At 42.5% G+C, this 27,562-nt stretch overlaps 1 protein-coding gene across 1 annotated transcript in view; it reads right to left on the bottom strand.

The window, feature by feature from the left end:
- Positions 1–27,562, bottom strand: part of CHRFAM7A (CHRNA7 (exons 5-10) and FAM7A (exons A-E) fusion) — a 71,757-nt gene that overhangs the window by 32,058 nt on the left and 12,137 nt on the right. The window lies entirely within an intron of this gene.

Here is a 27,562-nt window from a genome sequence, read left to right as displayed (position 1 = left end):
TCTCTGCCAACCAACAGAAAAATGGGCAAAGTTCTGTAGGATCCCCCCTTCCCGGCTCTAGAGCAGTTAGCAGCTGAACCCCCCTAGAGCAGGAGTGGCAAACCTGTGGATTTGGCTTTGTTTGTAGTGATTAAATTGGTGTCCAATTGATCCCTTCACTCCATAGTTCAGGTGTACTCTCAGGCAGATATGGTGGCTACAAATGTTAATAGGGGCTGTAGCCACAGTCAATCCATCATTAGGAAACACTGTCTTTCAGCCAAATGGTTATTTCAGAACCTTGGTGGAAATGAACTTGTTTTGCCATGAAGCCTCTGCCTTCATGAAACAGGGAAGGGATCCATTAGTCATTATCAGCGTTGTTTCCTTGGAGGCTTTTGTTAATAATGGCTTCATAAAGGTGTTGCTTGTTACTGCAGCAATTGGAAGCAATGCCTCATCAATGTTAATGGCTCTGTTATTACTTTCAAGCCATGCACAAACGTTGGTGTAATGCATCAGTCAAGCAACAGCCTATTAAAGAACCAGCAACCCAATGTGCTGAAAATCCTGCTTTCCAAGGCCATAAATCCATTACTAAACCTTGGACTTCCACTTGCATACCAGAATCAAACCCAAAAGCCTCATCAATTTTACTGGGGTAGGAAGACCCAAGGCCAAAAAACAGGAGGAATGAACACAAATGCACGAGTATCTAAATCCCTCTCTGAGGGGGAAAATGGGCTGTTAATCTAGGGATATCATAGAATCATAGAATAGTAGAGTTGGAAGGGACCTACAAGGCCATTGAGTCCAACCCCCTGCTCAATGCAGGAATCCACCCTAAAGCATCCCTGACAGATGGTTGTCCAGCTGCCTCTTGAAGGCCTCTAGTGTGGGAGAGCCCACCACCTCCCTAGGTAACGGATTCCATTGTCGTACTGCTCTAACAGTCAGGAAGTTTTTCCTGATATCCAGCCGGAATCTGGCTTCCTGTAACTGGAGCCTTTTTTTCTGTGTCCTGCACTCTGGGAGGATCAAGAAGAGATCGTAGAATCATAAAATAGCAGAGTTGGAAGGGACCTACAAGGCCATTGAGTCCAACCCCCTGCTCAATGCAGGAATCCACCCTAAAGCATCCCTGACAGATGGTTGTCCAGCTGCCTCTTGAAGGCCTCTAGTGTGGGAGAGCCCACAACCTCCCTAGGTAACTGGTTCCATTGTCGTACTGCTCTAACAGTCAGGAAGTTTTTCCTGATATCCAGCCGGAATCTGGCTTTCTGTAACTGGAGCCTGTTTTTCTGTGTCCTGCACTCTGGGAGGATCGAGAAGAGATCATAGAATCATAGAATAGCCGAGTTCGAAGGGGCCTACAAGGCCATTGAGTCCAACCCCCTGCTCAATGCAGGAATCCACCCTAAAACATCCCTGACAGATGGCTGTCCAGCTGCCTCTTGAAGACCTCTAGTGTGGGAGAGCCCACAACCTCCCTCGGTAACTGATTCTACTTTTGTACTGATATGAGATTCTGCTTGATACAATCATAGATCTGGAAGGGAATGTGGAGACCATCTAGTCCAACTCCCTGTTCAGTGCAAGAATGATGTCATGTCCAGGTCTAGTTTAAAGTAGGGGTGTGCACGGACCCCCCGCTCCGCTTCACTTGCAGTTCCGTGATTTTCGGAGCGGGCCGCTTCGCCCCGCCCCCGCTCCGCCCACTTCCGCTCCGCTCCGCTTGGAGCTCCGCATCCGGATCGGAGCTCCGTTTTCCCGCCCATAGGCTTGCATTGAAAGCTAAAAAATTATACAACTTTTTTTCTGTTCAAGTTAGAAACCTTATGTTTGGCACCATGACACCTCATGGGGGTATACACACGCACGCCAAGTTTCAAAGCAATCCCATCATCCCCTGATTTTGGGGGAATTTTTGAAAATCGGGCACCCCATTCACATCCCTTTCGATAGCTCCGTCAATTTGCACGTTAGAAACCTCAAACTCGGCACCATGATAGCTTATCCATGTGTCCCCATGGATGCCAAGTTTCAAGGCAATCCCATTATCCCCTGATTTTTGGGGAATTTTTGAAAATCGGGCACCCCATTCACACCCCTTTCCATAGCTCCGTCAATTTGCACGTTAGAAACCTCATACTCACCACCATGACAGCTTATCCATGTGTCCACACGCAAGCCAAGTTTCAAGCAAATCCCATCATCCCCTGATTTTTGGGGAATTTATGAAAATCCAACACCCCTTTCCATAGCTCCGTCAATTTTGCACGTTAAAAAAAAACCTCAAACTCACCACCATGAAAGCTTACCCAGGGTTACATACACACGCCAAGACCCAAGGCAGTCCCATCATCCCCTGTTTTTTGGCGGGGCTTAAACCTGCAAAATTGGGAACTTCCAAAACTCCAAGTGAGCGCAGGAAGGACTTCTCCCCTGAGTCAAAGCCACACACACACAACATCCCTGCGAGGTGGGCAGGGGAGGAGGGAGGGAAGGCAGGCAGGCAGGCATGCAGCTGGCATTTCTGGGGGCATAAGGAAGTGAGCCAAGGATAAGCCAGTAATGCCTATAAAATGGAATAAATAAACAAATAAATAAACGAAGGAGGGGTGGAATTAAAAGCAGCAGTGTTGCTGAACAAACAGCAAGAAGAACTTTTTTAAAAAGGCTATATCTGTCTTTTACCAGCAATAGGGGGACGTGCCCGGGGGAGAGGGAAGCAGCTGCCAGTTCAGCTCAAGAAAGCCATTGCTTCACCACGAGAGCTCTAAGAAGTAAACGCTCACTTCAACTCATAATAGGCATCGCTCCACCACTAAGAAGTAAACGCTCACCGACTCATGATAGGCGTTGCTCCACCGTTTTACTCTCTTTGGAAGGCTCTAATGGCCTTCCAGTGCAGGAGAGAGTGGGGGCACGTCCACGATGAGATGCCCTAGGGGAGCTCATCCCCTTGCACCACATCTTTTCAGTTGTTCCCCAAAGTTAGGGTGGGTAGCAGTGCTGTGTTTCTATCTCTTATTCTTGGCTTAGTATATGATTTCAGGTTGTGTTTGTGCATTTGGTGGGGCTACTGTGTTAAAAAACACTGGGAAAAGTCCATTCAGATGAAGAAAGAGAAGTTTCCCAGAATCCCAAGTTACCCATTTTGCCTATGCCCTCCTCTAACTTTGGGATCATGTGATCATGACCGGGAGCTGACTCTGCCCCTCAGCCCTTTGAAAAAGGTATTTTTCCCCGCCGATTTTTCCAAAAATTCTAGCGCGCGACCCGCACCACGCAGAGAGGTGAGAGTAGTCTCAAAATGACCCCCATCCATGACTCTCTGTGCACAAGAATTTTCAGAACGATAGCTTAAAAATCAACCCAGTTATCCTCGATTGTTTTCCTCAATGCAATCCTATGGGCGAAAACCGCTGTTTGAGCCGCGCTGTCCGTTTGTTTACCCGATTTTTAAAAAATTCTAGCACGCGACCCGCACGACACAGAGAGGTGAGAGTAGTCTCAAAATGACCCCCATCCACGACTCTCTGTGCACAAGAATTTTCAGAACGATAGCTTAAAAATCAACCCAGTTATCCCCGATTGTTTTCCACAATGCAATCCTATGGGCGAAATGTTTCAAGATGGCGATCGGAGCGGTCCGCCTGAACTAGGAGCTCCGAAAAATGGCCGCTTCTCTTCGCCTTGCTTCTAGGGGTCCGCGGTCCGCTTCTACTCCGCCTCTGGGTAAGGCGGAGCAGGCCAATCCGCTACTGCTTCTCCACTCCTAATCGGAGCGGAGCACATGCCTAGTTTAAAGTCAAAGAACCATAAAAAGGGGAAACAGGGGCTTTTATGTTGCCAGTCTGCAGCTAACACCTGTGCACACAGTTCACCTGACCAATCTTCTCCATTTTTCCAAGATGCATTGTATTTTTATTTATCTATTATTATTATTATTATTATTATTATTATTATTATTATTATTATTATTATTTCTACATTTGCACCTGTAGATATACATTTTATATGCTTAGGTCCAAATCCACATTCACAAATGTCATGCAAATTGGAGTCCTCTTCTTTGGCAATGCATAAGTGGCCACCCTACATGGCTTTAATTTTTAGAGTGTATGATGGGTAATGCAAGTAGTGGCTGTTGTTGTTTTATGATAACTGCAGGCTGCTTCAGGGACTCCAGCCAAGGGGCTGGATATAAATCGACGGACTGGCGGACTGGATATCCAAGTGTCAAGATTTTTTGAACAAATCCAGCCCTGGGAGTGACCCCTGAGTTTGCGCAGGCTTTTAACAGACTTTCCATTCAAATATCAAGAACTGCATAAAAAAAGAAACAGAAAAAAATGGGGGAAGTGAAGAATCATGTACTTGCTCTTGTTCCTGAATTGCTAATTTGTACAGTTTGGCAGAACACAGAACTGGGTGTAAGTGACGAAGAAACAACTTTAGGGGAATGGCCTCTTTCCCCCTCGTGTATTTCATTACTTTAAACATTCAGAATGCCTGAGCAAGTGTGCTTGGACGTAATTGCTCCCCCTTGGATTACTGCACCAAACCTTCCCCCCTCCCACCCACCCCGGCAGCCTATCTTCCAGGCGGTCGTTGCTCAGTCATAAAAACAACGCAGCAATGCTGAAGCGCAGCCAGTAATGCTTCTGCCTACGATCAAATGCTTCCTCCGGCTTCTGCACTAAACAGTTTGGGCCATTTCTCATCAAGACAAGAGGGAGATTGACGGCCTTCTGCCTTTCCAGACATTTTGTTCCCCGTTGCTGCATTCCAGCAGCTTCATTTGCAAACAAAGGGACAGACGCAGGGCTGTGAGCATCTTCTGCTGAACAATGGACGTGACGGACTCTTTTGCAAAATAGCAGCCCTTCAAATTTCTGGCAAATAAGATGATACATGGCTTTTTACAAAATATATAATCAAAACTGAATATTTGCCCATTTGGATTTCTTCCCCCCCCCCCCCACAGCTGCACACAACTTCTTAGCAAGTGGAAATGGCTGAAGAGCTGAAGGAAATAGTCTTCCAAATGCTCACTCCCGTTTCATCCCTTTGCCACATGATAGCAGAAGCTGCTTCTGCTAAAGAGACAACTCCACCACTTGAGCCTTGGGTAGAGACCTGCCATGGCTGTTCTTTGTATAAAAGTACCATACGTAAATCATTATCAACATCATCATCATCACATCATTTTTTTTTTTTACAGAAAACCTTCAGAAACTGGGCCTCCCAACATTGAAAACATACTTAAGTTAAAACAAGTCCAATAGTCAGGAAATTCCTGAATCAGTAAAAGACAGCATGACTTGGCAAAGCCCATTGTGTTCATCTAGAAAAACTGCCATGAGCGAGAAAAGAGAGATGATACTAATAGCAGCCCTGAATTAAAACAGATCTGCACAATCTCCTGCTGTCTTCTACCACTGTTGCCTAAATATATGTCGCTCTGCCAAAATTCAAACGGAAGCAGTTTGGTAGGTTGTGAGGAGGGGGAAGGGGGGCAACTCCCAGTTCAGCCTGTCATGTCTCCAGCCTCAATAAAGTTGTTGGCTGTTTCACATGCAAAGGTGTTCCCAGAATAAAGATGTATCATGAAGGTGAAGATTTGCAGTGCTGACACACATTATACCTTGTGTTAGGTCCAAAACAACTCTTTCCACCATCACCTCACAAAGAATAAACCATAGCTGATGAAACTGATGAAGCATTTAGGGCACAACCAAGCTGAAAGTATCCACCTTTCTAGTAGTGTCAAAAAGTGCCCCTCCTTTCATCAATGGTTTTTGGTGGTCACTTTGAAATTCTTTGCCTATATATTGCCTTTACTCTGAACTGACTTAATTTGCCTTCCATGTAGCCAAATCAGAATGACTGGATAACACTGTGCCATCATGATGGTTGATGGCTAGTAGATATTGTAGAGCCACTTCCATGTGTGAGTGATAGGGAGAAATAGTTTGGCATGTGACTGGCATGTAACATCAGAACGTCATCTTATACAGTGACCCCCAATTGGTTGGGCTCACCCATTAGACTCCAAGGAGAAGACAAAATAACAATTAGGAGGAGGAGGAGGAGGAGGAGGAGGTCTGGGGGGTTGGGAAATTAACATTCCCAGAATTAAAGAGGAAGAGGAAGAGGAAGGGGAAGGGGAAGGGGAAGGGGAAGGGGAAGGGGAAGGAGAAGGAGAAGGAGAAGGAGAAGGAGAAGGAGAAGGAGAAGGAGAAGGAGAAGAAGAAGAAGAAGAAGAAGAAGAAGAAGAAGAAGAAGAAGAAGAAGAAGAAGAAGCAGCAGCAGCTCCCAAAGCACTACTATCTGCCCAAAACAAAAACCAGGGAGACATTAATTAAAACCCTAATATAGAAATAAGTTGTACTCATTAAATTGATTTAGGAAAGGTTCTGATGAAGAAGGAGATGGCTGGGGTTAAACATTTGGTGGGGAAACAGGAGGGGGAATTATACACAGTGACAGTTATGGACGGGGGGTGGAATGAGGGGCCAGATAAATTGTACGAGCTGCATGTGCTATTTCCATGAGAGATTCAGATTTCATGAAAATGGCCTGTGGAGAAGGCATACTTCAAGTCCCCCATGCTGATGTAAAAATTGTTGTTCTCTGGTAGTTTAGCATCCTATTGATGATGCATAATTCAGATTTCCCTGCAGGCACACACAGTAACCTGGGAGGGGGGAAAGTAAGTGTGGGTGAGGCTAAAACCCAAGGATAAATTGCTTTCTGCAGAGAAGGATTCATTATTCAGAATAACACACTGAATTGACAAACTCAGAAATATGTCTGGCTTCATGTGTCATCTGCCAAGCTACCTGGGTGAACCAGTCTTCACAAATCAGAAAATGTGGATGGTTTGCCTCCATGTTTGTTTGTTTATTATTTACAATATTTATACACGGCTCCCTATCCGAGGATTTCAGAGCAGTGAACAAATGGGATGGAAGAATAAAAACAGAATAAAGAATAAAAGAATGAAAACAGAATGTTCAAAACAAACAGGGAGGAAAAGGTTTGGCCAGCAGCCTCCTGATCTCCTTGCTTCCATAGACAGGGAGGTTTTTGTTGATGCCGCTGCTTCTGTTTAAACCTCCCTTATCTGGTCCTTCCACAGGGAGGGAGGTTTAAAAACAAAACAAAAATACCTCCCTTATCTAGTAGCTTCCACAGATAGGGAGTTGTTTTTTTTTAATGATGCTGTTTTGTTCACTAAAATATTATTACAGTATATCCCACCTTTCTGCCCAAGACAGCTTACTGAATAATTATAAACATAATAAAATAACTTAAATAACAACTGAAAATTAAATAGACAACACAGAGATGAGCAACAACATGGTGGGGAAAAACCAATGCAGAGGACAAGATCCCCAAATATAAGAGAGCAAACAACCTTGTGTGAACATTAAAATCCATCCCCAACAATAAATCCTCTTTCGACTAAATGGTGAAACATCAGCAGAGAGGAGGGAAGAACATGTCTCTTGGGGCAGGAAAGTTCAGAAGGGCACGTCCCAAGTGCCCATCCACCACAGCTCTAACAGGGACAGGACAGGGGGCACAGGCTCCCCAGAAGGCCTTGAAGGATGAGGGTAAGGTGGCCTTCCAAATATCCTGGCCCTGAGCCATTTATGCCTTTAAAGGTGATAGGCATCACTTTGGATTGGGCTCAGGAAGGGACTGAGATATGAAGGAAATTCACAGCAGAATTTTATACATGTCTATTCAGAAGTAGCCCCTGGGAAATGTATGTAGGGCTGCAACCTTAGGAACCAAAGAGACTAGGGTGACCATATGAAAAGGAGGACAGGGCTCATGTATCTTTTAACAGTTGTACTGAAAAGGGAATTTCAGCAGGTGTCATTGTTATGCATGTAGCACCTGGTGAAATTCCCTCTTTATCACAACAGTTAAAGCTGCAGGAGCTATACTAGCATGATCAGATACAAAAGAGGGCAGGGCTCCTGCAGCTTTAACTGCTGAGAGGAAGAGGGAATTTCACTAGGTGCTGCATGCAGAGAAATGACACCTGCTGAAATTCCCTTTTCAATACAACTGTTAAAGATACAGGAGCGCTGTCCTCCTTTCCATAGGGTCACCCTAGAAGAGACATTATTTTAAATCTATATCTATCAGCTATTTTTTCTTTAAAAAAATACTCTAGAGTAGGCAGGGGGCTTTTAAGCTCCATATCATCCCCCTCTAGAGTAAAAATGGGCTGGGAGGAATAAACCCGCTAAATAGGATGAAAAGTAATGTCTGTTTTGGCCCTTAAAGACCAGCACTCTGGGGGCGGAGCTTGGCAGCCTGAGCGATGGCGGGTTTCTTCTGAGGCTCTGAACGGCGCTTGCCGGAAAAGGAAATTATCTCTCTTTTAATGGGCATGAATCTTTGAGCAACTGACAGAAAATGATTATAAAACCAACAGGAGCCGGGAAAGTGGAGAGATTTGGAGAAGGGAGGTGAGATGAACTATGATTAATGCAATGTCTGTCTAAACGGCAACTCTATGAAAAGTGAAAGTAAACGCTGACTGACGCAGTTTAAAAAGAAGGAATTTATGTTTGCTGGACATTGATCTGTGATATAACCTCTCATCTTTATCTCACATGGGAACGATTGGAATGCTGGCTTTCTAAGGTTAAAGTGGTTGACTGGATTTATTGGCGTGGCGAGAAGGGGGGTGAAGGGGTGAAAAAAGCTGCATTTGGCATTCGGTGAGGGAGATGTGGGATGTGAGAGACTTTGAGTGATTAAATCTGATCCCCTCTAGTGAATGCTGTTGTGAACTGGATTTTTCCCCCCTCCTCGTGAAGAAGGAGCTGTGAGTGCTATATAATAGAGAAGCCAGCATAAGTTGCTAAGGAAGAGAGTTGGACTCTAAGATTTATGCCCTACCCAGAAGGGACCCATGCCCAACGTTAAAAAAAAGATCAAAAGTTGGGAAAAGCTTAATAAACAAAAAAAGAAACCTTCAAATCATAATTTGGCTTACCTCTCCTTCCTGGGAAGTACAGCCCCTGGAGTTGAACAGGAAGAGGAAGATATAGACCCAGTCTCTTTGGATACAATACCAAATAAAGAAGGAAACATGGCAGAAGGGGGGAAAGAAAGTGGTAGTAACCCTCCCTCTTTAATGGAAATCAAGGCTATTATAGCAGAAAATAACATGATTATTTTTAAAAAAATGGATCAGCAAATGAGTGAATTCAGAAAACAAATGCGTACTATTATGGATAAAACGATGGAAAATTCGGATAAGATCAAAAAGATAGAGGCTAAAGTGGATCTGGACCAGAAGAAACAAGAGGCTTTCGAAAAATCAACTAATATACAATTTAAAGAATGGGAATTGCGTTTGATCGCCTTGGAAGATCAATCTCGTAGATCTTCGCTTCGAATAAAGCAGCTGAAGGAGACGCAAGGAGAAGATCTTTGAGAAATTATCGTGAACTGGTTCAAGGAGCTGACGCCTGACATTCCAATAGATGGATCGGATCTGGACCGAGTACACCGTGTGGGGGGGAAAAACTACAAAGGGACTAGAGACATATTGGTGAAATTTGGCAACTATTACAAAAAAGAGCAAATTATGAAAGAATTGAGATCTAAGGTTCAGATACAGTGTAAAGGCAAACCAGTGCAAATTTACAATGATCTTTCTCAACGCACATTAAATTGGAGACGTAGTCTTAAACCAATAACGGAAACATTAATGAAGAATAAAATTCCTTATGCATGGGGTTACCCGGTTTTCTTAAGATTTACATATGGGAGGAGGGAATACAGAGTAACCTCATTGGATCAAGGTAAAGATTTGCTGAAGAGGCTGGGTCTGGATGGGGAAGCAGATGGGGCTGGAGTGGGTGGGGGAGGGAATGAGGCTGGGACATCTGGAGAGTAAGAGAATTGTTAATTATGTTGGAGATAACTGCAAAAAATGCTAATATAGAGACCTGCCGGCCAGGCACAGCACTGCCTCCCCCCTCCCCCTTTAAAGTAGATGGCTGGAGTATTAGACTCACGGGGATATGGGGGGGGATTAGAGTGGGGGGGTGGGGAGGGGGGGAAGGTAGGGGAGGAGGGATCGGGGTAGGAGGGTGTGGGTTTTATGTATGGAGTTTGTGTTTTTATGTAAGCAAGTTTGAATTGCTGAGCACAAGGGATCGGAAGAGATTTCAAAAGGGTGACTATGGATAAAAAGATAAAGGTATCAACACTCAATGTTAAAGGTTTAGGGGCAGTCGTGAAAAGGAAGAGAATAGAACAAATGCTAAATAAAGAGGGATCAGATATTATAATGATCCAAGAGACACACCAAGGCTCCGAGAATTCGAATATGATAAAATTAAAGTGGTTAGCCTATTATGAAAAATCATTAGGGACATCAAAAAAAAATGGAGTGGCCACTTTGATTTCAAAAAAAAGTGGGTTTATATTAGAAGAGGTAAAAAAGGATGATAAGGGTAGATATCTTATGTTAAAAGGTAAAATTGAGGGAAAGGTTTATACTTTGATTAATGTTTATGCCCCAAATGAGAGGCATAGAGAATTTTTTATAAAGCTGTTCAAAGAAATAGAAGAATTTAAGGAGGGGTGTGCATTATTAGCTGGGGATTTTAATATGGTTATGGATAATAAAAGGGACAGGTCAAATCCCACTAATGCTGAAAAGAGGAACAATATGACTATATTGAATAAATTAGTAAAAGAAAATGATTATTTAGATTCGTGGCGCTTACTTTACGGGAATAGGCCTGGATTTTCATACTTTTCCCCAGTTCATCATACATACTCCAGGATAGATTATATATTTGTTTCAAAAGACTTTGCAACGAGGATTTGTAAAATGGAAATGGGGGTAATAAAAGTAACCGATCATGCCTTGTTAAGTTTAGAATTTACAGTTAAGAAAGATTATAAAGAGGCATATAGATGGAAGTTGAACACAAAGATATTGAAATACAATAAAATAGTAGATAAAATTCGGAAGGAACTGTCGGAGGCATGGGAAATTAATGAAAAAGGAGGAACAGCTGGGTCAGTCATTTGGGACACCATGAAGGCTGTAGCAAGAGGAATCTGTATTAGAGAAACATGTAGTTTAAAAAGACAACAACGTGCAGAACAGGAAAAGTTAGAGATAGAAATTAAAAACTTGGAGGAAAGATATTGGCGAAGTAAAGATAAATATAAATTAGTGGAAATACAAGCTAAGAAGAAACAATTAGAAAACTTAAATATAGAAGAGATTCAAAAGAATTTAATGTATATGAAAAGGGAATATTTTGAAAACAGTGACAAGAACTCGAGGTTGCTTGCCAAGCTCACACAAAAAGAAAAAGGGAGGAATGGGATAGAAACGTTGAAAGATAGTCGAGGGAATTATTGTTATGCAATGAAAGCTAAAATAAAAATTTTTCAGGAATTTTATCAGGAATTGTACAAGGGTAAAGAAATTCAACAAGAAAAGGTGGAGGAGTATATTGGAAGGTTTATAAAGAAGGAAATAAAATCAGAATATAAGGAGTTAATGGAGTCAGTAATAACTCAAAGAGAAGTTGAAGAAGTTATTGATAAGTTAAAAGTGGGTAAATCACCAGGAGCAGATGGTTTGGGTCCAGAATATTATAAGGTCTTCAAAGATTGTTTAGTTCCAAAATTAATGGAACTTTATAATAGGATATTATCAGGAGAGAAGATACCTGAATCATGGGAACATTCAGTGATAATTCTGATCCCAAAACCAGATAAAGATTTGACTAATCCTGATTCTTATAGACCTATTTCTTTAATAAATCAGGATGCTAAAATTTTTACATCTATTATGGCCAAACGATTAAATAAATTTTTGGCAGAATATATAGGAGCAGATCAATGTGGGTTTGTGGTAGGAAGACATATGCATAATTTAGTGGGTAGAGTTTTAAATGTAATAAATGTAATAAAAAAAGCAAATATTAAGGCAGGTATTATGGCATTAGATATTTTTAAAGCTTTTGATTGTGTGAGCTGGCAGGCACTAAAGAGTATTATAGATAAATTGGGATTTGGAAATAAATTTAAAAATGTAATAGAACAGTTATATTCCCAAAATACGGCGGTAGTGGTGGTAAATGACGGACTTACTGAAAAGATACGACTAGCCAGAGGAACAAGACAAGGATGTCCGCTCTCGCCGGTCCTTTTTGTAATGGTTATGGAAGTTTTGGCGAAGGCACTAAGGGAGGATAAAGAATTAGAAGGAATTGGAGAGGTAAGGGAGATAAAGCTAAACATGTTTGCGGATGATACTTTATTGACCATTAAGAATCCATTAAGAAAATTAGAAAGAATTAAATATCAGTTGAGGGAATTTGAGGAAATTACAGGGTTAAAAATAAATTGGTCTAAATCAGAGATGATGTTGTTTAACTATACTAAGAAGGAAGAAAAGGATTGGGAATTTAAGGGGATGGAATTGAAAGTTAAGAATGAGATTAAATACTTGGGAATTAAAATTACAAAAAATCTAGAGAATTTAGAAAGGGAAAATTTAACGAGGTTAAAGAAGGAGGTATTAGAGAAATTGGAGAAATATAAAAGATTAAATTTATCTTGGTTTGGGAGAATAGCTTTGATAAAAATGAAGATACTAGCTAAAATTAATTTCGTATTTAGGATGCTACCTATAAAAATATCAGAAACCGAGATAAAAAGTTGGCAAAATATTATTAATAAATATTGTAATGGAGAAAAGAGAGCAAGAGTGAATAAAAATAATTGGTACCTAAGCCAAAAAAAGGGGGGAATGGGTCTCCCAAACATAAAATTATACTACGTAGCAAATAGATTAAGACATGTTGTAGAAGCAATTATGGGAGTAGGAGATTTATACTGGATGGAAGAAAAAATCATAAGTAAGGTAGAGATGAATCTGGAGAATGTTTTTTTTAAAGATGGAGGAAGAAAATGGGTTGGAAGTATAGATAATCCACTCCTGAGGACTCAATGGGAAATTTGGAGCAAATTTAAAGGGAAGCTGCTTCCGAGCAACTCTCCCTTAGCACCGATAATAATGTTAAAGAATTTCCCAGAGGATCTAAAGGGTAGATTATGTAAAATATTAAAAGAGAAAAATAAAATAAAATTAAAGGATTGGGTAAGTGATATTAAAACAAGAGAAGATATGGAAAATTTGTTAAAGGAGAAGAAGCTATCTTGGCTAGAATATGGTCAATTAGAACAATGGAATAAAAAGTGGATTAAAGATAATAGAATGTGCAGAAAGATGACGAGGTTTGAAGAATTAGTAGTAAGTAAGGAGAAAGGAAAAGGAGGTAGTATAGTTTCAAAAGGATTAATGAGTGAAATATATAAAATATTGTTAGAGAAGGAGTTTAGAGAGAATACAGAGAAAGTGATTTGGGAATCAGATTTGAAGATACAAATAGGGCGACAGAGCTGGGAGGGACTATGGAAACAAAGAGTGTTGAGAAGTTTATCAGTAAGAATAAAGGAGAATTATTTTAAAATTTTATGGAGGTGGTACCTAACCCCGGTTAGATTGAACAAGATAAGTGATCAACATTCAGCAAATTGTTGGAGAGGATGTGGGGAAAAAGGAACGTATTTACATATGTGGTGGCAATGCAAATATGTACAAAGATTATGGAAGATGGTGTTCTCAGAAATTGAAGAAATAGTGGGAATGAAAATAGAACAAACCCCAAAAATAGCATTGCTGTCACTATTTGAAGATATAAAGTGTGGAAAAGGAACTATAGAGCTGATATCGAGTTTGTTGGTTGCAGCACGATTGATGATAGCTAGGAACTGGAAGATCCAAGGGGAATATTCTATTGAGGTCTGGTATAAAGTAGTATGGGATATAGCCATTAATGATAAACTGACATGTAATATTAAGTGGAGAAAAGGCGTAACTAAAATAAATGAGTTCGAAGGAATTTGGAAACAGTTCCTAGTGTTCGTGTTTACTAAGGGAAATGGGAAACCACCATCAGAAGAAACGATTAGATTTTGGACTCAAGAATGATCCCGAGGTGGGGGGTGCACTTTTATGTTAAGAATGAAAATGTTGTAGTGTGATAAGGCATATGTAATAGTTTTTGATATTTGTACTCAACAATTATTCAATATGTATGAAGCAGATATTTGATGTATTTCTTTTTCTTATTGTGTTTGTTTCAATTATATTTTGGAAATGTTCATTTATGTTTATATAGTGTTGAAAATGAATAAAAATTATTAAAAAAAAAAAAAAAAAGACCAGCACTCTGAAATGGTACAGTCCCAAGACGTTTGCATTGCTGGCTTTTTTCAGACTGCATAGCACAGTCATTGTATGTCTAGGGCCGTTTCTACACCTGCCTTTTATCCAGGGATCATCCCTGTGCATGCAAATGACACACAGGGGATCCCGGGAGCAGGCAGGGATGATCCCTCAATTTTCCTGGGATAATCCTTAGGTGTAGAAGGGGCCTAGGTTTTATGGTGTAGGATTTCTAGGGAAGAAAAGGTTGCAGTTACACTTTCTATATGGGGGGGGGAGAGAGAGAGAGAGAGAGAGAGAGAGAGAGACGGAGAGGGAGAGAAGGAGCATCCCATTCATCTGTCAGCAAAACGACTTCTTGTTTTTTGTTTGCTTTTTTTGCCCATAGGATGAAAGCCATCCACTTTGGATAATGCCGGCTGTAAATCAAAGAAGAATTATGGGTGCGGGGGACATGCGGGGAAATTATTGGCCAAACCATTTAGCTGACGAGAGCAGCTTTTAATTGACTCTAGTTTTATTTTCTGCTTTTCTCTGGCCCTTCCTGCAGCACAGCTAACCCTTTCTCCTCCATCAGTCACTGGCCAAGTAATGACCCACCTACCACAGAGGTTAAATTGTTGCACAGTTAATTGTAGTAACAGGTTAAGACCAAATAATTAATGAAGGGATGGTAGTTGTATCCAAGCAGGCGTGCAAGGCTATAAATTTCTATCTAACAGAGCTGAGAGGCAACTTTTTTCCTGTGTGGACAATAAAATTAACTCACCTTGCATCTTCTAAATGGAAAGAAGTGTTTAAACATTAAACACTGAGACCTTTTGCAGTTAAATTCTCTTACTCTTTATCTAAAGTAAAAAAGAAAAGGGGGACCATCTGCATTTCTGGGTATGAAACAGGATCTGTATGCTTTCTTTGAGTAATAATGCTACCTCTGGTATCAGAGGCATTGTGCTTCTGTACACCAGTTTCTGGGGAATGTGAGAAGGAGGAGGCTGTTACACTCATGCCCTGCTGGTGCATTCCATGCAACTTGGGAAAAGGTTGCCTGCTGCAGAATCCATGGGCCAAATTCACAGAAATTCAAACTCATTGGATTCCATTGGGGGTTTCTCTAACATCCCTACAAATAATACATGGCCAAATGCTCGTCTTCTTACAGAGAAACTGCTCATAGAAACATAGAATCATAGAATAGCAGAGTTGGAAGGGGCCTACAAGGCCATCGAGTCCAACCCCCTGCTCAATGCAGGAATCCACCCAAAAGCATCCCTGACAGATGGTTGTCCAGTTGCCTCTTGAAGGCCTCTAGTGTGGGAGAGCCTACAACCTCCCTAGGTAATTGGTTCCATTGTCGTACTACTCTAACAGTCAGGAAGTTTTTCCTGATGTCCAGCTGGAATCTGGCTTCCTGTAACTTGAGCCCGTTATTCTGTGTCCTACACTCTTGGAGGATCGAGAAGAGATCCTGGCCCTCCTCTATGTGACCACCTTTTAAGTATTTGAAGAGTGCTATCCTGTCTCTCCTCAATCTTCTCTTCTCCAGGCTAAATATGCCCAGTTCTTTCAGTCTCCAGAGCAGCATTCCATAAAGGAAGCAGTGTGAGCTGTTCACTTGAGATTTAAGGAAAGGGCAAGCTGTGAATGCCTCCATCTTTCCCCATCTAGATAGTTATTGCTATTTACTTGAACATTATCCTGCTTAATCCCAAGAGGTTAATCAGTTCATTATCTCTTATCTGATTGTCTGCTGCACTTTCAGTTTAATTATTCTCAGCGTTGTCAAATATGCAAGGTTAAATTCTTGGCTGCTGGTGAAGGGAGATGCTTCACCAAAAGTGGTTGGTGTTAAACCAGCTACCACATTCGCAAAGACTGACTCAACATTAACAAATTGCAGAAATCTGGGCATATTTGTCCTACTTTTTCATTGTCTTCAAGGTGATGTAGAAAGCACCTATTACTTTAATTTAGTTGCCTTTGCTTTTTCTCAGATCAGGAATTGGTGATATGCATAAAATATGCAAATTTAGAAATAATTATTATAATTTAAGAAATACAGTACACCACACCCTAGTGTTGAAGACAGTGACCAATGGACCGGTGGGCCTGCGTGCTCCATCTGCTAACCAAACTGAAGCTGAACTGGAGAATTGGGGCCTTGAAGTTATTAACTCTTGATGGGCAAATTCAAGGCCCCATAGAATCATAGAATCATAGAATAGTAGAGTTAGAAGGGGCCTATAAGGCCATTGAGTCCAACCCCCTGCTCAATGCAGGAATCCACCTTAAAGCATCCCTGACAGATGGTTGTCCAGCTGCCTCTTGAAGGCTTCTAGTGTGGGAGAGCCCACAACCTCCCTAGGTCACTGGTTCCATTGTCGTACTGCTCTAACAGTCAGGAAGTTTTTCCTGATGTCCAGCTGGAATCTGGCTTCCTGTAACTTGAGCCCGTTATTCCGTGTCCTACACTCTGGGAGGATCGAGAAGAGATCCTGGCCCTCCTCTGTGTGACAACCTTTTAAGTATTTGAAGACTGCTATCATGTCTCCCCTCAATCTTCTCTTCTCCAGGCTAAACATGCCCAGTTCTTTCAGTCTCTCTTCATAGGGCTTTGTTTCCGGACCCCTGATCATCCTGGTTGCCCTCCATCTGCTCTCCCTCTTTATGGTTCTTTATCTTTAGACGAGAATTAGACTGAGAACAGAGGACTGGCAGCTCTTCAAACAGAGGACTGGCCTCTGTAAAAGACACCCACCCACAAAATAAGCTACCTTTCCTTTCTTCTTACCCCATAACCTCTCCCATCCCCTCCAACTGCTTTCAACTGCAGTGAAAACACCATAGAGGGAGATTCACATCCCTGCTTTGAGTGAATGCTAGAACGAAGCTTTGAAGTTGTTTTCTTGGCTTCTAACTATTGTCAGGTCTTGCTCCTTCCAGGTCAAACCCATCATTAGAAGTGCCGATGTACAGAAGGTGTCAGGCTGTACAAGACTTATACAAATCAGTCTCTCGTACCGGAGGTGTGTGGGAGGCAGCAGCCAGGAAAACTCTTGTTGGAAGTTCTGCTAGTAAACTCAAATGACTTTCTTCCACTTGGAGGGGCTTCACGATAGGAACCAAATTTAAAAGCTGCTAAACATAACAGCTTCTCTACAAGACCGTTTTAGAATTACTGGCAGCACATCTCACACACACTCTTTAAATAAAATGACAGCAAAACCAGATTCAGACTATTAAAATCATAACACTAACACACAAAGAAATAAAACTAACCTTGCATATGTTTCAGACGTCCCATGATTTCCACACAAGTGTATTAAGTAGTGCCATGATCCAGCCTGTTTTTTATTATTATTATTATTATTATTATTATTATTATTATTATTATTTCTATACCACCCAATAACCAAAGCTCTCTGGGCAGTTCACAAAACTACACACCGCAATACAAGATAATATAAGTGTAATTGAACATCTCTGACATGCAAACTTTAAAACAATTTAAATAGTTAAAATAGTTAAAATAAGATACTGGACCTGATAAAAACAACTGACATAAATGCTCCATCTGATGCTATCCAATGCCTGGGAGAAGATGACAGCCTTAACCTGGGGCCAAAAGGATGCCAGTGTTGGTGCCAGGCAGACTTCAGTGGGGAAAACTTTCCATAATCAATGGAACCACTGCTGAGAAGGCCCTTTCCCTTGTGGCCACCTTTTGAGACCCCCCCCCCATATCTTGAAGGAAAGTCTCTGAAGTTGACCTGGGTAGGTTCAGGTCAGGAGAACTGCAACGTCAGGTATTGTGGTCCCAAGCCATGGCTTTATAGATTAAAACCAGCACCTTAAATGGGCCTAGGAAACATACAGGCAGCCAATGCAAGTCAGAATTGGTGTAATATGATCATATCTACTGGCGCCTGTTATCAATAAGGCTGCCACAGTTTACACATGTCAGAGCTTCTGAACAATCTTCAATGGCAGTCCCATGTAGAGTGCTTTTCAGTAATTTAACTTGGAGGTTACCAGAGCATAGACTACTGAGGCCAGGTTATCCCCATCCATATAGGAGTGTAGTGAGGCCACCAGCTAAAGCTGACAGGAGGCACTCCATGCCACTGAAGCCACCTGGGCCTCAAGTGACAGAGGTGGTTCCAGGACAATGCCCAAAGCATGGACCTGCTCCTTCAGAGCAAACAGTTCATCCAAAACCAGACGCCCTTCGTTTAGTCAGAAGCACAACCCAGTAGCAGCATCTCAATCTTGTCTGGATTGAGCTTCAGTTTATTAGCCCTCATCCAGTCCATTGTTGCAGCCAGGTACGGATCTCGCACATCCACAGCCTGGCCTGACATAACAAGGCTGCTGCCACTTTAAAGCATTCTCCGGGTGCCTTCTTTCACCGAATGAGAGTAGGTGGGTATCGATAGCTCACTTATGAATTGCCAAAAAAGGAAGGTGAGAAATGGCACAGTTTTGCCAGTAGGTAATTTGCTCCCCCTTCTTGCCTGTGGTCCACCCCTCTGAGCCACCCGTGGGGGGGAAGCCTGGTGGATTAAACCTCTGGGGCCAGGATAGCAGGCAGAGGCCTGAGTCATGGGTGATACTGATTCCCCAGAGGGAGCAAACAGAATGGTGCCCATGGGGGATTTCTGTCCAATGGAAATACCAGTAGGGGTGTGCACGGACCCCCCGCTCCGCTTCTCTTCCAGATCCGCAATTTGTGGATCAGGCCGCTCCGCTCCGCCCCCGCTCCGCCTATGTCTGCTCCACTCCGCTGCGGAGCTCCAGATCCGGATCGGAGCTCCGTTTTCCCCCCATAGGCTTGCATTGAAAGCTAAAAAAGTATACAACTTTTTTTCTGTTAAAGTTAGAAACCTCAAGTTTGGTACCATGACACTTCATGGAGGTATACACACGCACACCAAGGTTGAAGCCAATCCCATCATCCCCTGATTTTTGGGGAATTTTTGAAAATTGGGCACCCCATTCACACCCCTTTTGATAGCTCCGTCAATTTGCACGTTAGAAACCTCAAACTTGGCACCATGATAGCTTATCCAGGGATACACATGCATGCCAAGACTCAAGGCAATCCCATCATCCTCTGATTTTTGGCGGGGCTCTAACCTCTAACGCACCACCCATAACCCCAATTCACACCCCTTTCGATAGCTCCGTCAATTTGCATGTTAGAAACCTCAAACTCACCACCATGAAAGCTTATCCAGGGATACATACACATGCTGAGACTCAAGGCAGTCCCATCATCCCCTGATTTTTGGGGAATTTTTGAAAATCGGGCACCCCATTCACACCCCTTTCGATAGCTCCGTCAATTTGCATGTTAGAAACCTCAAACTTGGCACCATGATAGCTTATCCAGGGATACACATGCAAGCCAAGACTCAAGGCAATACCATCATCCCCTGATTTTTGGTGGGGCTCTAACCTTTTAACTCACCCCAAATCAAGTCCCATTTTACAACTATGTCAATTTGCATGTCACAAACCTCACCTTCGGTCCCATGACAGCTTACCCATGTGTCCACATGGATGCCAAGTTTCAAGCCAATCCCATCATCCCCGGATTTTTGGGGAATTTATGAAAGTCGGACACCCCAGTATCTGCAGACAGCTCAATGGGCCCATTTCAAAGGAAATCCCAACATGCCATGAATTGGGGAGTAGAGATAAACCTAAATAAGAATCTTCTTCCACACTTGAAAAATTGATTTGGAACTTGAGCACAGGAAGGACTTCTCCCCTGAGTCAAAGCAAGACACACAAAAACCATCCCTGCATGGTGGGCAGGGGAGGAGGGAGGGAAGTCAGGCAGGCAGCAGACATTTCTGGGGGCACAAGGAAGTGAGCCAAGGATAGTTTCAAAGTCAGTAATGCATATAAAATGGAATAAATAAATAAATAAACAAAGGAGGGGTGGAATTAAAAGCAGAAGTGTTGCTGAATAAACAACAAGAAGATTTTTTAAAAAAAGGCTATATCTGTCTTTTACCAGTAAGAGGGGAGTGGACGTGCCCAAGAGGAGGGGGAATCATCTGCCAATTTGACTGGTCCTGTCTAGGTACCAGTCTTTAAGAAGCAAACGATCACTTCAACTCATGATAGGCATTCTCTCCAGTGATTTACCTTTGGAGGGCTCTGATGGCCCTCCAAGGACAGGAGAGTGCACAGGGCATGTCCATGCCCTAGGGGAGCTCATCCCCTTGCACCACATCTATTCAGTTCCCCAAAGTTAGGGTGGGTAGCAGTGCTGTGCTTTTTCTATCTCTTATTATTGGCTTAATATATGATTTCAGGTTGTGTTTGTGCATTTGGTGGGGATACTGTTTTAAAAAACACTGGGAAAAGTCCGTTCAGACTAAGAAAGAGAAGTTTCCAGAATCCCAAGTTACCCATTTTGCCTATCCCCTCCTCCAAATTTGGGATCATGTGATCATGACCGGGAGTTGACTCTGCCCCTCAGCCCTTCGAATTTTCCCGCTGTTTTACCCGATTTTTCCAAAAATTCTAGCAAGCTGAGAGTAGGCTCAAAATGACCCCCAGCCACGACTCTCTAAGCACAAGAAGTTTCAGAAAGATAGCTTAAAAAACAACACAGTTAATCCCTTTTCTTTTCCGCAATGCAATCCTATGGGCGAAATTTTTCAAAATGGCGATCGGAGCGCTCAGCGGAAAGAGAAGCGCTCCGCCTATGGGCTCTTCTCTTCACCTTGCTTCTACAGGTCCCCGGTCCACTTCTACTCCGCCTCTGGGCAAGGCGGAGCAGGCCAATTCGCTTCTGATTCTCCGCTTCTAATCGGAGCGGAGCACATCCCTAAATACCAGCTTCAGAGGAAGGATTCTCCTGAGCAGCATAGCAGGGAAGGAAAGGGTTAAATCACCACCACCACCACACTCTGACTTGGATCATTACCAGCCCTTTCTAGCTGATGCTCTTTGTATTTTTTAAATAAAATAAAATAAAAGGCACAATAAATTCAAAAAAAAATGCATTCGACAGCATGTCTAATTTGGTCATCAGCTGCTGATTCTAAAACCTGCTATAATGCAAGTGAACAGCTGTGGTGTATCCAATGAAAACATGGGCGAATCTCAACTTTCAACAGATTCCTCATTGGAAGTTCAGCTTCTAAAATGTGCATATAAATATTGTCATGCCTTGCACATTTTTCCCCTTTTCCCACTAGAAGCTGTTATGCCACTAGCTGAGCATCCACATTGGTGAGTGAGGGAGATTTGGCCCTCCAGAAGCTCTGGCCTGCAGCTGGTAGGAGCCCTCTCCATTGGCTGCGCTGCCTAAGGCTGATGGGAATTGTGGAGTGTTGGGCATCTGCCAAGGGCCCACAACCCCAGCAGAGGTCCATGGACAAGAGGGTTTTGCTCCTCCTCTTTGCTGTTGCAACCTGCTTGTTCACTTGCCTCTGACTCTGGCCTAGACAGTGGTGGTGAAAAATAATTTATTTATTTATTTATTTATTTATTTATTTATTACATTTTTATATGCCCAATAGCAGAAGCTCTCTGGGCGGTTCACAAAAATTAAAACCATGAAGGGCATAAAAACAACCAACAATTCAAAAACACAAATACAAAATACAATATAAAAAGCACAACCAGGATAAAACCACACAGCAAAAATTGATATAGGTTCAAATACAGAATTAAAAGGTTTAAATTTAAGTTAAATTTGGTGTTAAAATACTGAGAAAATAAAAACGTCTTCAGCTGGTGATGGAAGGAGTACAGTGTAGGCGCCAGGTGGACCTCTCTGGGGAGCTCATTCCACAACCGGGGTGCCACAGCAGAGAAAGCCCTCCTCCTAGTAGCCACCTGCCTCACTTCCTTTGGCAGGGGCTCATGGAGACGGACCCCTGTGGATGATCTTAAGGTCTGGGCAGGCACATATGGGAGGAGGCGTTCCTTCAGATAGCCTGGCCCCAAACTGTTTAGGGCTTTGAATGTTAGTACCAGCACTTTGAATCAGGCCTGGACCTGGACTGGCAGCCAATGAAGTTGTAAAAGGACTGGCGTGATATGGTCTCACCGGCCAGTCCCTGTTAGTAGGTGGGCTGCCCTGTTTTGTACCAGCTGAAGTTTCCAGACTGTTTTCAAAGGCAGCCCCATTTATAACGCATTGCAGTAATCTAAACGAGAGGTTATCAGAGCATGGATAACTGTAGCTTGGCTATCTCTGTCCAGATAAGGGCGTAGATGCCCCAGCCTGCTTGCTCACTGGCTTTGTGGCTATCAAATAAGCAAGTGGTCATGAGAAGGAGGAAGAGGAAGATCAGCTGGTAACAATGGCAGTGAGAAGTTAGACTCACTGAGGAAGGAGGCACATTGAAGGTGCCTTTCATGGAGACGTTACTGATCTGGACAGCTACAAGTCACTCAGCCCTGATCTAGGTGATGAATAAAAAGTTTGTAAAAGTCATTTCAAAAATAATATGCAGTCAGAGAAAGAGGGAGAGAGAGATCTTACTTAAGCAGGTCAACATGGCTCCTAGTCACATTTGCATATTTTGACTCTGCATTTGAATATGAAAGATCCTGCATCATTGCATGAAGTCAGAACAAAATTTCCATGGCTGGGTTCCTCCCTGGTGCACTAAAGTACACTGCTCAAAAGATTTTAAAGGAACTTCACATCAGCAATACGGATGTCCCCATGCAACTGCAGTATTTGAAGATCTCCCACACTCTCTTGCAGACTATAGTTTATACAATTTAATCAAATAAAAAGGGTTTGCTCTGTCACATCCTAATTGGATTTTCTCCCCCCCTTTTCTTTTCTTTTTACTGATTCAAGACAAATTATCGTTCTTATTAAGCAATAAAAATAGTAATGCAGTATCTGTGGAAACTGTATTTGCACTTCTATCCAATAAAATGGGAAGCAAAATTTGAATTCATTTTTGCATTTTGAAGTCAGAAAGTTTCAACTAATTATGCATGGTATGTTTATGAATAGCTTTTTTCTTTTTCTTTGATAACATTTTCCAGTCAGGTCAGAATAACACTTCATGGTGTAAAGCAGAGATGGGCAGATGTGAGCCTTGTGGGCTCCACTCTGTCTTTTACTAGGATGTAAAGGATGAATGAACCAGAGTCTGGCGCAAAAGACATACATTTCAAACTAAGGAATGCTGAGCCAGGAATTTGATTTGAGGATTAGAACTGAATGGAGCTCAGAGTCCTTTCACACACAAAAATCCACTCCTGGGGGAGTTTCCAATGATACTCCTACACAGAGTAGACCCGCTGAAGTGAATGGACCTAGTTTACATAGGACCACCATTGGATACCGACCATTGTTACCCCAAATTTTCATTATTTTAGCAGTATAACTTTGGATGGCAGGGGACAGTCATTCTGTTGCTACTGTTGTAGATTATAAATGGGGAGTGTCTTATTTTTAAACTCTGTGCAGTCCTTAGAAAACTGAAGACACTTAAGGGGAAGGATCCAATAGTGCCCTTGCACTAGTGCTATTGGTCTTGGGCTAGCAGAAAGCAACACTTGTGTGATTCCTGGGAAACTCAACATACTAACAAGCTCATGCACAGACACCACTGGATCCATCATCATCATCATCATCATCATCATCATCATCATCATCTCCTCTAACTACATTTTCTGCCTGCACAGAGCAAGGAATGTATGAGGCACACATAATCTAGGTATAAATAAATGCATAAGTCAGGGGATATTTGTAAGTCATAAGTCATAAAATCCTATTATTTAGTATCTGAAGGCTGCTACAAACAGTTGCAAATAACTAAACCAGGGAGGTTGAGTCTCTGCCCTGTCAGTCCGTGACTGTTTGCCTGCTCTCCATTCATCATCCTTCCATTACCTGTTGGGCTACATTTAACCATGCCTTTTAGCGGCACGATTATCTCATCAATCTGAATGTGGGCTTTGTTTCCCAGACAGCATGATGGAAGATTCCCCGGGAATCTTCCTGAGGCTTTTGAGCTAAGGAACGTTGGAAAACACTTCGATGCAGAGAACAAACCTATAAAAAGATGGTTAAGCGGTTCTAGAGATAAACATGTCCCTCAGTGCATTTGTCCTGAGTGTTAAGGATGTTGATCGATCAAGTTGCCAGAAGGAAGATCCACTAAAATTGTAGCAAGACAACTACAAGTGAAGTCCAATTCACAGGAGAACTCCTCTCCTACATGCCTGCTCCAAAACAATCATCTAAACGCTGGCATGTATGTTTCAAAACACATTAAAAAAACAACTTTAAGTTAGATTTTCTCCTGTACAAGGCAAAAGCCTGAAAAGGAGCAACTGCCCTGTGGTAGAGCAGAAAGTACCCAGATTTCTTGCAAGGTTGGGTTTAGGTATGATTGCCAGGCAGACATATAATAGCAATGAGACAACATTGCCAGTCAGAAGTCTCAAGCAGCGCACGTAGCTTCAGGACCCTGGACAGAGGCTAGCATGCTAGACCAGAGCTGCAGAGTGGATATACCAGTCTTCCTCAACTCGGTGCCCCCAAACGTGTTGGTCTACAGCTCCCAAAATCTGGCTGGGAGATTCTGGGAGGTTTAGTGCAATACATCTCCACAATGACCATTCAGTGTGCATCTGAACATGCCAGCTCTATATACCAACAATGACTAATAGTCATTGATAGTAAGATGGGTCTAACACCCCTTTCAACCCATCTAAGCCAGCGACCACCACTACACCTCATGGCAGTGGATAGCAAAACTTGATTCTGCACTGAAGAAGACAACTCTTTCATCTGTCCTGAATCTAGGGGAAATCAGTCCCTCTGGGTGACCTCTTGTTCTACTGAGGCAAGACAAGGAGAAAGCTCTCTCTCTCTCTCTCTCTCTCTCTCTCCACTTTCTCCACACCATGCATAATTTAGTTTATTGTACCTCATATCTATTGTCTAAACTAAAAAGCCCTACATCTTTCTTCTTATTTGTTAACAAGGGAGTGTTTGATTGTTTTTTGTTACGTTTATATCCTGCCTTTCCTCCAAGAAGCCCACAGCAGTGAACATGGTCCTTCTCCTCCTCTCCATTTTAACCTCACAAGATCCCTGTCAGGTAGGTTAGGCTGAGAGTCAGTGACTGGCCTAAAGTTCCCCAATGAACTTTACAGCTGAGTGAGAACTAGAATCCGGGTCTCCCAAGTCCCAACCCTACGCTTTAACCACTACACTATACTGACTCATCACTATATCACACTCCTTCTCTGTCCTTTTTGTGGGAATTACTGTTTTCCAACCACAGCTGAAGGTCATTAGGAAAGGTTCTCCCCAGGAATGACCAGAGCAGCATTCACCCCATGCCAGGAAATAATGTGTAAATAAGGCATATGCCAATTAGCAGCCAGACTGCACTTAACAGCACGCTGTGCTGTTTCTTTGCAACTGGAGACATTTATTCCAGCCCCCACACTTAACATAAAATTAAAAATGACACAAACAAAGAACGCTTGAACCATGCATGCTGAAGGCATAGAAATTATGTGTAGGGCTGTAATTCTATTGCATTAGCTGCTTAATGGTGACCATAACTATTCTATGACATCTGGATTTGCTGATTCTATTGTTTTAGTAAGAGATCTAGTGTAAAACAGGGGAGCTTTATGTTCTGGCCCCAGGAGTCTATGGCAATCCATCATGTACAATCTATCTTCTAAGACCGTAGTCATTTTCACAAGATGCCAACCAAAGCCTCCTTAATCACAACTGACATGTTACTAAATGCCCACTTAACATTTATATAAGGAAGTATGTGTTAACTGGTACACTTTTGGAATTAATGCTGCTTCTGTCCATACCTAGGAAATACAAAGAGCAGCTACAGAGTTTTCTATTTTGTTCAAAACCTGTCATTTGTTAATCCACTGCAGTTATGCTTTTGCAATTGTGAACTATTGAGAATGAAAGAAATTCTTGGGGAATCATGAAAATAGCCCTGTGCTAAGACAGATAGCTCTTACTCCCACTAAAAAAAGCCAACAGCTCAAAACCCTCAGAGCCATTCCTTCACAATGTCTCAGTGTTTCACATTAGAAATTGCTCTGAGGAACTAAATGAGGAAATTTGTCTTCAGTTAAACCAACCATGTTGAAGACTCCAAGCAACACCTCTGAAGGATTTCCCCCAGAGGAACCCCCATTGTAATCTCCAATCAAAGATCAGAGATAACAGCGGGGGTATTGGCACTGCACACAGCCAGGGAGGAATGGCTGAACTTCACACAATGGGCCAAATGCCTTTGAGCTTGTTGGGAGAAACAGAGAACTCAGTGCCTCCTTTGGCACAGAGAAAGGCTAAAATGAGTGGAGGGTACAGCAATGATGTCAGCGGGTGTGACAACCACACCCGCTGACATCATAAGAACATCAGAAGTGCCCTGATGCTGGATCAGACCATCTAGTCCAGCCCTCTGTTCACACAGTGGCCAACCAGCCATCAGCCAGGGACCAACAAAGCAGGACATCATGAAACAGCACCCTCTCACCCATGTTCCCCAGCAACTGGTGTGCACAGGGTTATTGCCTCGAATACTGGAGGTAGAACACAACCATCAGAACTAGTTGACATCGTCTGGCCCGTGGGAGGGGGGGGAAATCTGCAACCCCTTCCTCAGCATTGTTCTTCAAGAGTCTCCTTGAGAGCATAAGAAGAGCTTTGACAGATCAAACAGAAGAGCCGTCTTATGCTATCATCTTCCTTATTACACTGGCTAGCCAGATGCTTCCGGAGACTGCATAAGTGGGGCGCAAAGGCAACTGCCCTCCCTTATCATTTCTCTTTCATGTCTGGTATTTAAAGAAATTCTGCCTCCATACATGGTGGTCCCTTCCTAGATCTATCATGGCTAGTACAATACAAAAGAGTTGTCCTGGACCAGACCAGGTCTCCATCAGCCAATAGCCTGGTTCCCACCATGGCCAACCAGATGTCGGAAGTTGAATGAATGGCGTTTCTAATAAAAATGCCAGAGCACAAAACAAAGGCATCAAGATCAGATATGTAGCTGACGGCCCTCACGTCAGAATGAAACTGCTTGGTTTATAAGGTGGTGGTTGTATTTTAATTACAGGTCAAGAATTATGCAGCAGTGCTGCTTTATTTGGTAAATATTGAAAGGAACATAATTATGGATGTGAAATGATGCAGGTGGTGAAATAACTTGATGATGATGATGATGATGATGATGATGATGATAAATAAATGATAAAATGCTTGGGAAATCAATAACATTG

Source organism: Elgaria multicarinata, chromosome 16 (genome assembly GCF_023053635.1).
Source record: "Elgaria multicarinata webbii isolate HBS135686 ecotype San Diego chromosome 16, rElgMul1.1.pri, whole genome shotgun sequence".
Classification (NCBI taxonomy): Eukaryota; Metazoa; Chordata; class Lepidosauria; order Squamata; family Anguidae; genus Elgaria; species Elgaria multicarinata.
This window is presented reverse-complemented; position numbering and strand designations above follow the sequence as displayed.